The sequence below is a fragment of the Crocodylus porosus genome, unplaced genomic scaffold, assembly GCF_001723895.1.
Source record: "Crocodylus porosus isolate Cpor-Errol unplaced genomic scaffold, CroPor_comp1, whole genome shotgun sequence".
NCBI lineage: Eukaryota > Metazoa > Chordata > Crocodylia > Crocodylidae > Crocodylus > Crocodylus porosus.
Genome location: NW_017728906.1, coordinates 84,166,127 through 84,184,361, shown reverse-complemented (window position 1 = coordinate 84,184,361; position 18,235 = coordinate 84,166,127). Strand labels below are relative to the sequence as shown.

The 18,235-nt window shown below is 44.6% G+C and overlaps 1 protein-coding gene across 9 annotated transcripts in view; it reads left to right on the top strand.

The window, feature by feature from the left end:
- Nucleotides 1-18,235, top strand: part of INPP4A (inositol polyphosphate-4-phosphatase type I A) — a 135,711-nt gene that overhangs the window by 23,688 nt on the left and 93,788 nt on the right. For 8 of the 9 annotated variants that reach the window (XM_019529459.1, XM_019529463.1, XM_019529458.1 and 5 more), the window contains exon 2: nt 1,647-1,733. The gene's annotated coding sequence lies outside the window, so the exon portion shown is untranslated. The remainder of the gene's footprint in view (nt 1-1,646; nt 1,734-18,235) is intronic. The other variant, XM_019529456.1, reaches the window with a different exon arrangement.

Sequence of the window (18,235 nt, the reverse complement as noted above, 5' to 3'; positions counted from 1 at the left end):
GAGGAAAACACCACCTGAGCTCCCAGACCCCTAATCCCCGCTCCCAACTCCCTGTAGCGCCGCATGACCTGGCTGGGGGTGCTCCGAGCCGTGATTCTAATGATACCAGATTCTAATGTCATTGCCAGCAGTGAATCATCACTGGTGCACATAGCCAGCTCATGTATTCTCAGGGGAGAATTTCTGCATTTGTCATCTCATTTAAGAAAGAGCCTGTGGAATAAGCTGCCTTCATGTGTCAGGGAAGCTGTGTTGCTAAGGTATCAAAGCATTGTACATGGTAGGTAGTTGTAGTGGATTTGGAGTCAGGAGCAGTAATCTTACAGCGCTCAGAGAACCTCTCTGCTGCCTTTGCAGTAAGGGTCTGACTTTTGTCACAAGAATTCTGGGTATATCACAAAACGTGACGTTAAGACTAATTAAATATCCTGGAAAGATAAGTTGTGGGACTAAAACAAGAGTGCACCAGACTCTTTAGTTACCTATTTCGTATGTCAGTTTATGAGAAACAGACGTTCGAATTCCTATGCTTGTTTGATGGTTGGTGCAAAATTTGTTGATGGGCCCAGTTCATTTGCAAGCTACCTTTTTCAACAGAGCCCTCTTTGTGGCAACAAGCTCCCTTCTAGGGAGGGTTCCTGGGTCTGTAGGGAATTTCTGGCACTATTAAACTTGGTCAATGTGGAGTAGGTAGGGGTAGTGTGAATATTGGTAAACTTGTAAACATCATGGCACAGAGCTATGCCAGCAGCAAAACCCATCTCAGATAGATAAATTAGCCCACACTGGGCGCATCTACATGTGCAATTAGCATGCCTGAATAAACTCTGGCACGGTTTGCTCTGGAGTTTATTGCTCCTGGGTGCAGCACTTACACGTGTGCACAGGACTGTGGCATGTTGAGCTTGGGCAGCGCAGCCCTGGCTGGCAGTGGGTCTGGGGGGCGGATTAGCTTGCCAGCCCAGAGCTGCTTTGACTCGGCTCAACATGCTGCAGAGGGGCTGGCTGGGGCATGAGGGTGTTACAGTACAGGGCTAGCTGGCAGGCAGTCCCTGTACTGTAGCACCGTTGTGCCCCAGCCAGGCCCGGTCACTGTCTACACGTGTGTTGCTGTGGAGTAAATAATTCCACTTTAACAAATAATACTTGTGTTGGGCAGTATTGTCCTATGGCAGAGTTGATTAGTTTACTCTGACCTAATAGTGCTGTATGTGTAGATAGTGACACTTTACCACTTAGTCAGCTCAGCGCACATTTAGATATCCCCACCAAGCTGTCGTGATTAGTCTGCTATGGATGCTTAAACTTTGAGCTTAAAGCTAGTTTTCTTGAAATAAGTAATACTGATTTAAAGAAAGTATTTCAGTATCTATGTATTATATCTTCACAAATCTAATAAATGGCTACTACAATTACTGTTACACTTCTTTCTTAACACTTTTTCTTTCCTCAGTAGTGTATATATGCTACTCTGGATTCCCTTTTTAAATTTTGAAGACATTAATTTACAAAAGAATAATCTGCTTTATGTGAGTGGTGCTTTTCTGGACTTGACCCTCCATGTATTACCTTCCAGGATTACATTTAATTAATTTATTCTGTTGCTATGGATCTACTCAGAGGTCCTTTTTCTTATTATCTTTCAGATACTATTTAAAGAAGACTGATTGAGTGTGGATTCTGATTGTGTGTGGATTTACATACTGGATTTTAACAGCTGAAAATGAAGTAAGGTAATATTATAGCAAAGTTGTATACTACTATAATGAGTGGTGTTCATGGGATGCAAAATAACAGTGCTTAGAGATAAAGTGAAATGAATGTACACATAGGAAACAAACTTTGGCATTATCAGCAGTGAGGTTCTAAGAGCAATTGGCTGGGTTTAAGTTTCAGTGGTGTTCTTGTGGCTTAGTCATTTATCCTATTTTTAATTCTGTGGCTAATACCTTATTCTTACCAGAAGTTCTGTATTCCCACCCTTGTTCTGCAAAGTGATGTAGAATTTAGTCTGTCTGTTATGCCCTGATAATTTGATTTGCTCATCCTTTTCTTTTCAATGGTATATTTTGGGGATCTGCGCAGGTTTTTGGTGGTTTTTTTTAAATGGCCCTTATTGGATGGTTCCCTTCTTGGGTCTGCTAATCTGCCATGCTCTTTTCTTCTCCCTCACGTGCTTTTGATGCTCTCTTTCTTCTTCATCACCCTTTCCAAGGTATACTCTGCTGCTTTGTCTCCTTCCCCATGCTGCTGCTGCCTGCTCCATGCTCGCCATGGTAAACCTAGGCAGAAGCTACAGAGCATCAGTGCTCAAACCAGATGTGGGGAAAATATGGCCTGCAGGCCAGATTCAACCTGCCAAGTTTGGCCTACAGCAGGCCTCTCGGCTCTGCCTGGCCCAGGCGTGGGGGCAGCCCGGGTTCTGCCACCCCCAGGTGCACAGCAGGGCTGGGGCAGCCTAGCAGCTGAAGTGTTTTTCCCTATAGCCCCAGCAATGGTTCCTTCTGGCTGTCGCTGCTGGACCCAGCCCTGCATCCCAGCTTGACTGCCCTGCTGAGGGTGGAATCTGTGTGGGTAGGGCATGTGGCTGGGCACCTGAGATGGGGCTGACAGCGAGACAGGCAGGCAGGGCCAGGGATCAGAATTAGGATTGTGGGGAAGTGACAATACAAGCCCAGGGCCTGCGGCAGAGCCGTGATCTGCTGCCTGCATGCTCCTGTGATAGATGCTGGTTCTGCAGATGGGGGCATGTAGGAAGTGGATTGCAGCTCTGCCTTGGGCCCCAGCCACGTGCTTTCACCGTCCCAAGATCCCAGTTCCAGACATGCCTGTCCATCGTACTCTTAGACGCAGCTCCCCACCCACCTGCAGCCCCATCCAGCCTGCCTGGCTGTGTACCTTGCCCATGTAGGTCCCAGCTAGACTCCATGGAGACCCTAGGATCACTGGGTGGTGACAGCAAGGGCTGGTGCCCTGGCAGAGCTGCGATCCACTCCCTGCATGCCCCTGCCCGAGGAACCAACACCCATTACAGGGGCATGCAGGCAGCATATTGCAGCTCTGCCCCAACGTTGGTCCTGGTGCTGCTCTGGCTCAATGCCACACCTCCACCCACATGCCGGGAAGAACTGGGGCAGTGTTGGGTGGCAGCTGGGAGCTGAGCTGCGGTGAAATTTGGGATGCGTGTAGCATCCTCCCAGTGCTGCTGGCACCTGCTCTGAGAAGAGTCCCATGAGGCCCCGGCTGCAGCCCACCCTGCCCCACGCAGATCCAGAGGCATATGCTCCCCCGCCACCCATGTCCTTCTGGGGTGCAGGCAGTGGTGGGAGCTGCTGTACCCCACCCCCGAGTCGCAGCTCTGCCTACCCCTCCTCTCCTGGGCAGCACCTACCCCTGCCCCCTCCCTCATCACCACCACCTATCACAGGATGTTGATCTACCCCACCACGCCCCTTTCCTCCCCACTCCTCTTCCACCACAACAGACTTACCAGCTGGAGGCTGCACGCAGCAGAAGCATTTATCAGCCAAATTACTGGCCCCATCAGGTCGATACCTGCCTGATGCAGCAAATTTTCTTTATTTCGGTACCAATCTGATATCAGACTAATGTATCCATGTACATTAAACATAAAAGTAGTAAACATTATGTACATTAAACATAAAAGTAGTAAACATTTTAACTAGATTACTTATAAAAGGCAGACAAAATCCATAAAGTGCATAACAAGGTGCTGGATATGCTTGTCTGTATTTTTTCCCCTCTGGGACTTAAAACAATGCAACAAAGTACTGGGGAGTTGTGCGTAGGGATACAGCTGTTAGGATCCCTTAGCTAGTTCTACAGCTTCAGTTAGCATAAAATGAATTGCAGCAAAACATGTCACTCATTTCTTCTTTAGCTCTCCTTTAAATTATAGTTCAATTAACATTTGCATTAAAAGACCTATTGGAGCCATCATCCTCTGCCCTCCCTTACAGCGGTCCTTTTCATTGGGGAAACTAGTGCAGTGTTGCAGCTATTGCATATCCTGTCACAAAGCCATCATAAAATGGGGAAAACAGCTGAGCCTAGTGTATTTAGGATGCCCATGTGGGGACAGCATGCTGTCCTAATTAAGTGTTTGTCGCTAAGAAGGACTTGTTCCTGCATGGAACTCCACACAAGCAGATACTTAACTCTGAAGCTCATTCTGGATAACAGCCCGAGAGAGGGAATGCAGAAAAGAAATACAGTGCTAAGGCTGCATCCTTTTTGCTTTTGCTTTTGCCTTTTTTTTTTAAACATCTACAATAAAAGACAAAGACTTACAATTTTACACTTATTAAGCACCACTTAACACTTTTGTTGTGGCTCTGTAATGCAAAATTGAGGCCTGTGCTGTCCTCATTGGAGACCAGGCCTTGTCTTTTCCTAAATCAGTTACCTGGATGATTTCCCTTGAAAGCAGGGATGCTCAGTCCCCCCAGCCCGTGAGCCAGATCTGGTGACCGGTGCCCTGTAATCTGGCCCATGGACCTCTGCACAGGTTTGAAAATTTGGCAGTGGGGTAGCAGTGGTACTGCTTCCCTGCTGCCAAATATCCAGATCATGGGGAGCTCCAGGCCATGTGAGCTACACTGGGTGAGCAGAATGGCATGGGGCCCAGTCCCAGCACACAGAACTGGATAGATGCAGTGCCAGGCCCCAGGCTCAGTCCTGGCATATGGGGCCCAAGCCTGACACATGGGCCTGGGGTGTCACTTCCCCACAATCCTAATTCTGATCCCTGGCCCTGCCTTCCAGGCTCACTCTCAGCCCTATCCCAAGTGCCCAGCCACATGCACTACCCACACAGATGCCAGCCTCAGCAGGGCAGACAAGCTGGGATGCCCAAGCAGCAGGGCTGGGTCCAGCAGCAACAGCCAGAAGGAACCGTTGCTGGGGCTAAAGGGAAAAACACTCCAGCTGCTAGGCTGCCCCAGCCCTGCTGTGCACCTGGGGGTGGCAGAACCCAGGCTGCCCCCACGCCTGGGCCAGGCAGAGCCAAGAGGCCTGCTGTAGGCCAAACTTGGCAGGTTAAATCTGGCCTGCAGGCCATATTTTCCCCACATCTGGTTTAAGCACTGATGCTCTGTAGTTTCTGCCTAGGTTTACCATGGTGAGCATGGAGCAGGCGGCAGCAGCATGGGGAAGGAGACAAAGCAGCAGAGTATACCTTGGAAAGGGTGATGAAAAAGAAAGGGGTGGTATAGGCTTGCCTGTTCCTGGGGCACAGTGGCCAGTAGAACCAGTTTGGGCGCTGATCCTGGATCATGGGGCCTGATTCTGGAGCACTTGGCTCAATCTAGCCCACGGACCAGCCCCTCACTGCTGATCTTGCCCACCAAATCAAAAGCTTGAGCACTACTGCTCTAAAGCATCTGCTTTACTAAATTGAATCCTGATGCCATGTGAAGAACAGTGCAGTGCATTTCAATAAAAGGAAAGAGTGAGACAGTAAGAGTAAATCATTAGGAAGAAATTTTGGCCCCACTGATTGTGGTTTGTAATACAGCAGACCTCTTTATAATGTGATATTTGAAGATTCCCAAATAATGCACGCTTCCAGACTGTTGTTATTGCAGGTATACATTTTTGACATTAACAATATACATTAGTCTTCTCCTTTACTTTTTTTCTTGTCACATCTTCTTGCACTGTGAAGTGCCAAATGCATTGAAAATGCAGAACAGAGCATGCATATTTGCTGCAGGATGAAATGTGCAGTGATTGTCTTGAGTAAGCTTTCAGTTTTTGTTTTTTTAATTTTATTTTTGCATGTGTTTTGCCTAGTCCAAATGGCTGACATCTGGCCATCTTTCAACTTTGTTTCTGGAACATACTAGAGGTACCATATGAAAAATGCATGTGGTTTAACAGTGGCATCTGAAATAGGATTTTGAGGGGTACAAATGTCTCTTGAGAATAAAAGAAGAACTGGAGCTAGCAAGTTGATAGCATTATAACTATACTCTTGCTAAGGATATATTCCATAGAGTAAAGTAAAGGAAAATCGTATTAATTAGGACACACAAGAAAACACAAGGAGTACATAATAAAATCTAAAGGAAAAGCAACCTAGATTAAAGAGAATCTGGTGCAACATGAAATGAACAAAATCATATCTGAAAGCACACATTATTGTTCTTTATTAAAGAAAGAAAATATTCTGTACCCTGTGGCAAATCTGCCAGTTGTCAACTGTGGATGATGAATGAGCTATCTAGAATACACCAGGACAAAGAAATTATAGAATGTTAATATGACAGAAAAGTGGGTGTTGTATTAATTAAAATGAGTGAGCAAAATTGCATAGATTGCCCTGAAGCAACTTCAGCAAGATGGAATAATTAGGGTGGGAACATTCCCCCAAAAGTCAAGGGAATTACAAAAAAGATTCAAAGTATTACAACTTTTTTCAGAGTTACTGTTTAGCTTCATTGCCCACGCCTTTCAAACTTGACAGGAACTGAACCCAAATGTACCTGTCTATTTAAGGTGAGCTGATATTTGGAACCATTGAGCATCTGCATCTCCTGTTGAGTTTCATGCATGCTGGAAGATATGCTGTCCTTCTGTAGATTAGGTCATCTTTGCCTAAATATGTAAACTTGGATTTAGGAACCTGATTTTTCAGCACCAAAATGTTAATATATTTGCTATTCCCTTGTCAGCTCTGGTCAATTTACATATTGGGTACCTGATTTGTTTACCTTATTGTGGTAATAGCATACATGACCTGAGCCACCTGACCATTTAGTAATACTTCTTAATAGATCTTTTCCAGCTGACTGAGGATTCTAGTCAAGCCCAAATTAACCAAGTTTTAGCAGTGAGAGCAGAGATAACTGGTTGATTTTTAGTAATATCCTGGATGATGAATGTTGAACGCAGAGGGAGAAAGGATGTTGAATGCAGAGGGAAAAAGGATGCAAGAAGACAGGCCCAGGATATCATGGGCCTACATGAAAGGGGAATTAGGAAAAAAAGACAAGAACCATTGTTTCAAATGCCTTAAGTGTGAAGGTCTGGAGAACAGAATGATCTATTGTTTGTATATTTCTTTGCAACACTGATTCTTGTCTCCACTGACAAAATGTTTAACTTATAACCTGTCTTGCAAAAAGCATAAAGAGTAAATTGTTAATTTTCTGGAATAGTAAATGCAAATCTTATATAAAGGAATTAAAACAGTTCAGAACTCCTTTTTGTCCTAGTTCAGTTTCACTTCCATGTATTCATTTTCATTATAGAATTCCAGTAGTAACTGCATTTCCAGGACCTATTTTTTCACTAGTAGCATTGCAGCAATAAGTGTTTTGTAGCACCATATTGAGAGGATTAATTCTTAATCCAAATCCACCTAAAACAACCTTCAGAATCATCTTCTTATCAAGCTACTTTCATTCCTGGAAGTAAATGGAATGTTTCGTAGTGCACCCATCTCTGACACTTTTTTTTTTATATATTAATAGCAAGGAGAAGGTTTCTGATTATTTTCGGTTTTGCTGTACCACACCCAGTAGCTTTTATTGGACGTAGCAGTTGAGTGTTAAAGATCTGAGCTAAACTTTTCAAATTTGGTTTCCCAATATATATTTGGGCATCTCACTGAAAGTGACCTGAATTTCAAGGGAGCACCTGTAGCTCCCAGTGAAGTCAGGAGCTCCTGAAAATCAAGTCTGTTTTAAATCCCAGATCAGGGAAGCATTTAATCATGTTCTTAAAGTTCCACTGACTTCAGGAGGTCTTAAGCATGAGATTAATGTATGTTTATATGCTACCCTCAGTAGAGGAGCTTTCCTGGACTGTGGCTTGCTGAGATGCCATCATACTGTAAATTCATATTGTGGCACTGAAGTTTGATTACTTCAGCTATGATTTTCAACAGGACTCTCAATTTAACCAGCTGTTGTGTGCATGAACTTTATACATGCAAACCAGCATGTGTCCTTTCCAGGCATGGGTAACCACAGCACAAAGCTTGTCAGTATTTGGAAAATAGGCATATACATTTTTCTGCTTGCAAAGCTGCCTACCCAAGCCTCACCTTTTAAATATTAGGCCCCAATCGTTTGAATTAGGCAATGAACTTGAATGCTACAATCTCAAATGTCACTTTTCAGCAGGATAATTGCTCTCAACTGGATGCTCACAAAGGCCAAACAGAGTCAAAAACGAATTTCCAACCCATGAATAATTGTGACTGAACACAAAAAAAGTACTCTCTGAGTTCAGGAAGCCTCTTTTATTTTTACTGGGGCTTTTAATGCCTAAATTGGATTAGCATGAACTGCTGTGCTGAGGCATGATTTGCCAGGTAAAATTAAACAGTTATTTAAAGAATTTCCCCATATAATTTGTTTTTTTAGAGCTCTAGCTAATGAAGCAACACCATACTTAGCCTAATAGATTCCCCAGTTCAAGATCATTCTGTTTACTGTAGCAGCTCCCTTCAGAACTTGGGAATGGTGTTTCTTGACTAGTTCAAGCAATTACTGCTTTATTTTATGAGCCACTTGCTGTTTTATTTTCTCTTCCATTTTATTCATTCCTCTTTTAAGGAGCTAGAAGTGCTGCTGTGGCACTGCCTGTCTTTGGCAGCCCAGGAAATTAAACTGGAACTGACAATGAAACCCAATTGCCTGCAAGACCAAATAGAACATTTCTGCTTTCTCATTGTTGATTGCACTGCTGATTTTTTCAGGATTGATTTTTATTTTGTTTCTAGTGCTTTATACTGGAGACATTTAAAGCTGCTAACTAAGAATAGATTTGATTTGCATTTAGTAGTATTTTGTAAAGATTTTACATCAATTTGTAAGGTGAATGTATAGAGGTTCTAAAGCGATGGAAGGATAAAAATAGTCTCTTTAGATGAAAAATGTTCTTACATTCTACACAATTATTTAATAGTTCATGCCTGATTTAATGCCGGCTTGCTTCCAGCTTTTGTATTGGGGGAAAATGTTGACTTTTAAAGGAGGTGCTGATCATGTCACACTACCTGATTATGCAACATGAATTAACATCTGGAAAGCATAGTGACTGGCACTCTGCACAACACCTTAGATAACTGCATGTATTTCAACTGAATTAGCTAAAACACATGTTCAGTTGTCAGTTGTTGCCCATAAAAATAAATAAGAAGTGAGTGAACAGTAATATGCTGTTGATATGCCAGCTCAGTCAAGAACAGAATGTTTTCTATGTTTCTTTAAACTATAGAAATAGGGATCTTTAAGGGATCATCTTTCCAGTTGCTAAATTAGATTAGATAAGAGAACATCTGGCACCTACTAATTCATGGGTGGCTAGCCTTCAGCATGTGTGCCAAAAGTAGCATGGGCAGTCGCCATGTGTGGCATGCTGCAGACCGAGGAAGGGACAGGCAGACAGAGCAAGGGGCAGAAAATAGAGCAGCTGATTGGGCAGGGAGCAGAACGAGCAGCCAGTTGGGCAGGGGAAGGGGACCAGAGTGGTGCTTTGGGGAGAGGGGAAAGCTAATTTGTGGTCCACCTGCTGAAAAGGTTGGCTCCCATTGTAGTAACTCCTTGTTCTTTGTTGGCCATGTACATCTTCATTACTGTTTCACCACATTTTGAGATGTCAGCCAGTAAACCAACACAGATTTGCCATGTGATAGATTACTATTGTTGGTGAGCCTTCATTTCTACTCTGGCCCAACCAAGATTGAACCCCTGTAAAGCTGAAAAAGTGATATCCGTACATTAAGTATATGTCGATGTTTAACAGTTTATGAATGTCATTGTCATTAGAAAGCAACATTCATGGGAAGAATTTAATGCATGGTATGTCATGCATATGTCATGATATGTTAAGCAACATAGGTCTTAGCAATATGTCCTAGACTTGTACTAGGATTTTTCTTGGCAGGTTTAAGCAAGGGTTTTCATTAAAGTTATCTCATGTTGCAGGTCACTGCACTGGGAAACTTGTATTAGTTTTCAAAATGTCTAGGATATTTTGCTAATACAGTACATTCATATATCTTTATTTTAAAAAGCTCAGACCAGGACATTCAGTTTTTAACTGAAATTCCCATATGTTCTTCAGGCAATCACCAGGTTTTTAACAGTGGCACAGATTTTAAAATGGTTTCTGGCCATCAGAGTGACCTTCTAAATTGCCATTTACTGGGAATGGGCTAATGAGGTTTCTCTTTAATGTTTAATGGTTCTGACAGCAAAGATTTCCATTAAAGCATGGTGGTACTTCATGAGTGGAAAACAGCAAAGGTAGTGAGTGTATTTAGGAAGGGGAGAGAGAGTGACCTGGGCAACTACAGACCCATTAGTCTGACCTAAACAGTATGCAAGGCTTTAGAACAGAATTTGAAGGGAACATTAAGGCACAGAGGTCTTAATTAATTTCCCAAGTGCAAAATGGGATAAAAGGCATCATGAGTTTGCCAGAGAGATCATGCCAGGCTAACCTATTATCTTCCTAGATTTTCTTCATCAAGAAAATGCACTGAATGTTATCTAGATTTCAGAAAAGTATTTGGTGTGATGCCACATGGGTAATAATAAGTTTGAGAAAATGAGTATTAGTCCAAGAATTGTAAGGCGGTAATGAACTCGTTAAAAGGGAGATGACAATGGACTGTGTTGAAAGAGGAACTGCCAGCCTGGAGGGAGGCTACTGTTATTGTTCTTCAAGGTTCGGTATTGAGGTCTGCACCCGGCGGGCTTCAAACATCCAGTCCTGTGCCGCCCAGCTTTGGGTGTGTAAGACTGCTCGTCGCTACGTCCCTGTGGTTGTACAGCTCAGATGTCCTGCCCCGGAGTAGCCTTCACCCCAATTTCTCCTGCCACAACTTTGTTCGTTCCTTCAGTGGTGGGGTCTGACTACTGGGGCTTACGGAGTCTGGAATCTCTGGATGGCAGTCTTCCACGAGGCTCCAACCTCCCCTACACCTCGTCCTGATACCCAGCCTCGACAAGTTGCTGAAGTCTCTTGGCCCGACCCTCGCTTCTTGATGTAATGGGCACTCTGGTACCGATGTATAAGGTCTAACCCAACCCCGAGTTGCGCCAACTATAAGACCCACTGCGGCCTTCTCTCCTACCCCTCCAAAAGTAGGAAACAGAAAGAAACTAAGGGAAACACTGCCAGTAAAATCCCTGACCTCACACAAAATGGGCTACCCTAGCTCTGAGAAATCCTCTCCCAGCTAACCCTGTCATGGGTATACCTATGTCAGGCTGCTATCCCTCTTGAATGCTGAACTGGACTACTGCTGGTCCCTCCAGTTCAGCCCACTCGGTCCCTTGCCAAGCTGCTCTGGATGGTAGGAGCTTGTTTCCTATAGCCCCTCCTGTTGCTTAGGCTCTCCGTTCCCTGTAGAGGTTTACTCCTGCAGCCTTCCCAATCCCATGCTGATCCCACCTGGATTGCTGACTCGACTTCCGTCACCCTCTCTTCAGGGCCATCCCTGCTGTCAGCTTCTTCGTTCTGAGCCCTGGGATCTTCTCCCTCGACTCCTTTGCCAGGAAAAGGGGAATCTGCCGAACTGCCGCTGGCATCTTTCTTCTGGCAGTCTCCGATGCAGTCTCCTGCCTCATGGAAGGTTGTCCAGACCCTCCTCACCCCTAATCGGGGTTCCAGAGACACCTCCTCTGGTGGCTCCACTCCTGCTCTTCTCCCTTCTTCGGCTGAACTGCCTTTTATTTCCCCGCACTGTCTCTGTTTGCTCCTGCCTGCAGCTGGCCGCAGTTTCAAAAAGACGCGGCTAATCAGCCGTGTAGGTCCTGCCGCCATTTCCAGTCTCGCCGTGGTGTCAGCTGCAGGTAAGGGAATCTCCATTTCTCTTTCCCTTTCCTCGCCTTCCCTGTTGTGTTTTGTGTCCTGGGATTCCCCTTGGCCCCTTAGGGTCTGTTCCCTGTACCTTCCCTGTGACAAGGTCAATCTAAAGACAGGTATTGTCCTAAGACCTATCAGGCAATGTATGTCCAGTAGAAGTTTGGCAGTATTTGTGCTATTTTACAAGGTATTCATACCTTATCTGGACTGTGTATAATTCCCATCTCCTTATTCAAGAAATTGGAATGCACACTGGACCAGGTAACAGAAAAGAGCTGCTATGATGATCAGAATGGAGAAGCTCCTCTCTTACAAGAGGAGACTGAAGGAGTTTGGCTTCTTTAATCTAGCAAAACAAAGTGGTATGAGTGCTATAAACAAATACCTTGGAAGTGGAAGGTAAACACCTGGGAGGGAGAAGAGCAAATTACACTTTCGACTACTTTCTATGAGAATCAGTAGGAATAATTGGCCATGAATAAATTGAGGGAATTAGAACATGGTCTCTAACACTAACAAGAATGAGATTCTGGACAAGTATGTCAGTTGCAAGAGTGGGAGGAAAAGAGCTATGTAGTGGTATGATGATGTTTGGTAAAATCATAAAAGTAATTACATGAAGTGCTTGTCTGTGAGTGTGTAGGACTGAACTCAGTGCCCCCTAGGAGGTACCTTCTAGTCCTGTTTCGTAAGTTTAGGCTGCAGCAGTGCCAAGAAATAAACCACTCTACCTCCTTTGTGTGAGGTGCTGCATTAGCAGAAAGTAAATGAACATTCCTGTCCAAAGAGCTCATGGGCTAAACAGTTTTAGACTCTAACCACTTTGTCAATGGTTTTTGTCCAATCTCTGTATTTTGTTCAGACAAAATTGTCCAAAATTGGCACCATCTCTAGACAGGTTGAAAAAAGCATTGGAGCCTTCTGTTAACTGCTGGGGGAGTATTTACTACAAATATAGTGCTATTGTAAGTGGTATAGTTTGCCACTAAAACCTTAAACAAATCTTTCGTTAGCTGAAGTCTCTGTAATATAACAGAAAGAAAAATCCTGCAACAAAACCCCTTTTGTACATAGCACCGGCTAGACTAGGTATAGTTCTCTGCTATGTATCAATTTATTAGTATGTGGTTGGTAAAATTTCCAAGGCTTTGTCTTTGAGGGAGGATGCTCCCTGGAAGGAAACTTGCTTTTTAGCTGATAATGAATCACACATACTGAACAGGTATCATTCTGTTGGGGAAACAAATGCATGATGATCTTAGAGTCCTTCCATGGATATTGCTGCAGGAAAGGAGAAACTGTTTATAAACTCACTTGCCCATCACTAGGAGGAGAAATGTTCTGTAAGAATCACAGTGCTTTAAATGGAAATGTAAGGTAAGGGATCACGGAGACAGTGTATTCAAATTTGGGATTAGTTTTCTAGTTTTTCTGTTTATTAAAGAGATACTCTCCATTTACATTTATTTTAAAATACTGTATACAAGAGACCCTTTGTGGGGGGATATGTTCTGGAGATCCCCACAAATGGTGAAATCCACAAACATGGCACTGCATTCATGAATGTCATCTGCATTCATCAATGCAGTGCCCCTGGTGGCAGTACAACTACGCTGGCAATGGCGTGAGCCTGGTGGTGGCAGTGGGAGCCCAGCGGCAGCAAGCACGAAGCTCCCGAGGAGCTCCTGCAAGTGAATTTGAGATGTGGGTTCGGCATTCGTGAATATTTGAAACCACAAATGCCAATCCTGCGAATAGTGAGGGTTTCATGTAGCTAGAAGTAGAAGCTTTGTAGCTATACCTGGTTTTGTTTAAGTTCTGCTCAGTCTTGCATTTCTGGTAAGTAAGTTTGCCAGGTGGTTGTTGTGAAAACCTGTATCAACAGGTACTTTAGGAGCATAGCTGTCCTCTTACATCCCTTCCCCAGAGGGACAAGAGGAGTGGCTCACAGGGGAGTTGTGGAAATTTGGGCCTGAGGAACCTTCCACTATGAGATACAGGGAGTGAGCACTGCAGCTGAACTGAGATCGCCACTCATGCTGTTGTCAGCATTGTTCATGTCATACCTCTATAGACGCACTATAACATTCTTAGGAAGAAGTGAGGCATCCTAGCAGCATTTGTAGAAGGCCGATGGGTAAACTCGTTTCCAATGAGGGCACTAAAATGAATGACAAGATTTGTTTTTGCTTTACTAGGACCAGACCTAGGGCCTAACCCTAAGAATACATATTTCCTTGCATCCTCCTGGTGAAGCCAGTGGAGCTATGCTTGAGGATTAAACTTGAAATCAATTAGGGTCTTTAAGCAGGCTTTGAGTAGATGCGATGTCTTTTTTTCCAACTACTTAGTTGGCCTAATAAGTTCTTAGCAATCTTTCAGGCACAATCACCCTTCTTCAGTCATAGGGAGTCTTTGCTGTTCTGAGACTCCAAGGATCTTCAATGAAGGGGGGCAGAGTGGGGGACGGAGAAGATTTAACAGTCACAGGAAGCCTGCACACTTGCATCTGAGTCCCTGTTCAAACTAGGAAAAAAGATTTCTTTTTAATGCCTTAGCTCACTTGTTTTAAGTTCTTTGGGTAAATGTGCTATCTTTTATGAGACCACCTAAATAGTTGGGGAAAAGTTCTTTGCAAGCTTTTGGGCACAAACACCCTTCTTCAGGCACTGGGGGACTTTGTTTTAAGTGTGTGTCTTTTTTTGAAAAACTGTCAGCACTCAGTATGATAGCATTTAGCATGTTCAGTAGTACCTTTATAACTGTGTTGCCTGGTAATGATAACCACTGCCTACATGGGTTTTTTTTTAAATCTGCAGTTAAAAAAAAATATTTTTCCTAGTCTAGATAGGACCTACATGAATTGCCTCCCTGCTGGATTGTTCCTGTAACAAAATGGAAGGTTTCTCTGTCCCTCCTAAATCATCCTCTTGTGGCTTTTTTCTAAAGGAAATTTGCCAAAGTAAAGTGGAGTTGGTGATACTTTTTACTAAAGTATAAAGTGTTACTTTTTCTTTGGGCAGGTGTACAAGGGATGCTTTGGAACAATGATGGATTTAGAAAACAAAAGTACAAAGGCTTCCCATGCTGATGATGTTTTTTAAATATATTTTGTGACAATTATGGCTAAGAAAATGTTGATGAAGTTCTGCCATACCCCATCTTCCAAGAGCCATAGAGCACAGGAGGGACTAATCTAAAAACTGTGATTATAACCATCGCATTTGGAAGAACTTCGTTTGCAAGAAAGTATATTCTGCCCTAGGCCAGATTAGCTTGCAGATTGAAATTGTTTCATATCAAAAGAGGCAAGAAAGGGAGTTTTAAGGGAATGTTTATTGCTTTGCTGTTAACACTAAAATGTATTGTTTAGAAATAAACCATAATAATACTAATCTTCTGAACATTGAACTACTGTTTCTAAAAGAGGGGATTTTCACTGTAATTATGTGACTCAAATTTTGTGACAGTCCCATTGTCCCTGTTGTCCTAACTTCAGAATTTGAACACCAGAGGTGGCTCAGCCAAGTGCCAGACGTTATAGAGGCTTTAAAGCAGGGGTGCTCAACTTCTGGCCTATGGGCCAAATGCAGCTTGAGCCATAGCATCCAGCCTGCAAGGATCCCCACAGGCTGGCTGGGAAATTTGGTAGCAGGGGAACAGTAGCAGTTAATACAACCACCTTCTCCTGCTGCCAAATTTCTAGCCCCAAGCTGTGCGTGGCCAGTTTGGGGCTGGGCCCTGCCCCCTCCACCCCTGCTGCTAGGTCTGGGCCAGGCCACACACCCCCATACCTGGATTGGGGCCAAGACTTTCCCCTTGCCCCTCCCCCCCCCCGGGATAGGTTGGGGTTGGGTCAAGCCCCCTTCCCTTCCCATGGGGCCAGACTGCCCCCCCTCCCCTTCCAGGGCTAGATTGGGTCCCACCACGACTGCCTCCAACACCAGATCAGGACCACCCACTGGATCCATCCCAGAGATAGTCAAGGCACTGCCCATCTGGCCAAAAAGGTTGGGCACCACTAGTCCAAAGTATAGCTGGAAAACACCTAATAAATTATTTATTTCCTTGTGAAGCCAATGAAAGATTATTCTGTACCATTTATTAAGTAAGGTTTTGTTCATTGTAACTACAAACATCTCTGATAACAGGGCTTCCCCTATTTCCTTTAGAAGCCTGTTCTCAAATCAAGTATGTCAGGGAGTTTTTTTCCTGGTAATCTAAATGTTCCTGTTTCTCAATCTTATTCTGTGAGGTCACATATGACTTTGCATAATGAATCACTGAATGAGATGTGCAGACAATAACAGTATCAGTGAGATGTGTTGCTGTTCAGGATCTGTTTCGCAACAAGCCTCTACAATTTGACCTGGTCACTGTTGGTGACTACAGGGGGTAGCCAGAGTTATTCACCCTGGGAGCCACATCCAATCTTCCACTGAAGTTGGAGAGTGGGGGCCAATTTCCAGAGACCTGCAAGTACCATGCCAGCGAGCCGCATAGTTTGCCCACAGTTGGCTTAGTTACTGAGGTCAGTTATAGGGTGGGACTCATAAGGACAAGCACTAGGCCAGTGTTAGTAAAATAGCACATTAGGAAATCCCATGTAGTTAGCATTCTTTATGCCATGGAAATTCATTTCTCCTTTTTTCTTGTACATGAAAGGTTAATTTGGAAGGAGGCTTCCCTGCTTTCTCCCAGTGACAAGTTTATTCACTCCAGTTACCTTTTCTTCCTTTAACCAGCTGCCAAAATCCACACTGGTCTTTAAATAACAGGCATATCAGCCGAATCCTTTGTTAGCAGCTAAGACCTCCAAACATCTCCTCCAGTATCCAGTTGTATCAGCCTTCTCTGTTCCACTATGCTTTCTACCCTTTTCTTCCACTGTATTTTATCAGCTACAGATGTTGCCGAGAGGCCTTCACAGATCTGACTCTGAAAACCTATTGCTAGTTCTGTTAAACATTATAAACTAGGGGTGCACCAATAAAGAATTTTTGGCCAGTACCGACGACCAATTATTAACCAGCCATATCAGCCGATACTAATCCGATTGCCAATATGCAGCCTGACAGTTTGGAGAGCAGTGTCCAGCTGGTAAGTCTGTTAGGGGAAAGGGGTGTGGAGGAGGGAAGGGATATTGGGTGGGGGAAGATTGAGGCCCCCATTGTAGGGGAAGGAGTGGGGCTGGAGCAGGTGCTGCTCAGCCCGGGCAGGGGACAGGTTGTGGGATGGAGCTGGGGCGGGGGGGGGCAGCTCCCGCTGCTGCGCGCACCCTGGGAGGGCATGGGGGGCACATGGCCGCTGGATCTGTTCACGGGCAGAAGGTGGGCTGCCTGCTGTGGGCTCAGGGCCAGGGGCTGTGCCAGCCTCTTCCCAGCAGAGGGGCTGGGCCCGGGCTGTGTTTGCGCTGGGCAAGGTGGGCAGTGGCAGTGCTGAGAAGGGAGGCACCAGGGAGGCTATAGCTGCCCCAAAATTCATCATTCCCCATCCCCTGTAGCCTCCCTTCCCAGTGCAGCCACCACCTGCCCCGCCTGCTGTGAGTGCAGCCTCGGCACAGCTCCTCCAGGAAGAGGCACATACCACCCATGCCTCCCCAGGGAGAGCACAGCAGCAGAAGTAGACCCCCCATACCTCCTGGATGAGCCTCCCAAAGCTTTGTCTCCTACCCCACCCTGCCTGGTTGGGCAGCCCCTGCCCCAGCCCCACTCCCTCCCTCACCGTGGAGGCCTTGGTCTGTCCCATTCACGCCCCTTCCCCCCCAAAGACATACTGCTGGACACTGTTCTCCAAGCTGCCGAGCTGCATTCCTGCCCATGTGCATGCTGCAGCTGCATGCAGACACATAGCATTTATTGGTGACATTATTGGACACATCAGCCAAAAAAAGCCGATTGCTAATAATGTCAATTTTCCTTTTATTAGTGCCAATACGATATGGACTACAACATCAGTGCACCTCTATTAAAAAACAAAGATTTTTACTTTTCCTTAATCAGTACAAGAAGAATTTGGCATTCACTTTAAATCTGAAAGAGTAGTGTTTTTATAGAAGACTAGACTTGCTCCTTATAGACTAACTGTATCAGAGATGCATAACCTTTTGTATGTAGAAACTTACTTCATCAGATGCTAGTGTCTTTATAGCAGTATAAGTAGAAAAAGAAACCATTTAGAATATTTTTCAACACTTTTATTCCTTAAATCAGTAGCAAGTTTCTGGGATTCTTCTTGTCCTGGCTGCTTGTAGACTTTTGCCCTGAATAATTCAGCAACTTTGCCAGCGTTCTTATAGACATAGATATTTGGGCTGGAAGGGACCTCGGAAGATCATCGAGTCCAGCCCCCCGCCCAAAGGGCAGGAAGTCAGCTTGGGTCATAGGAT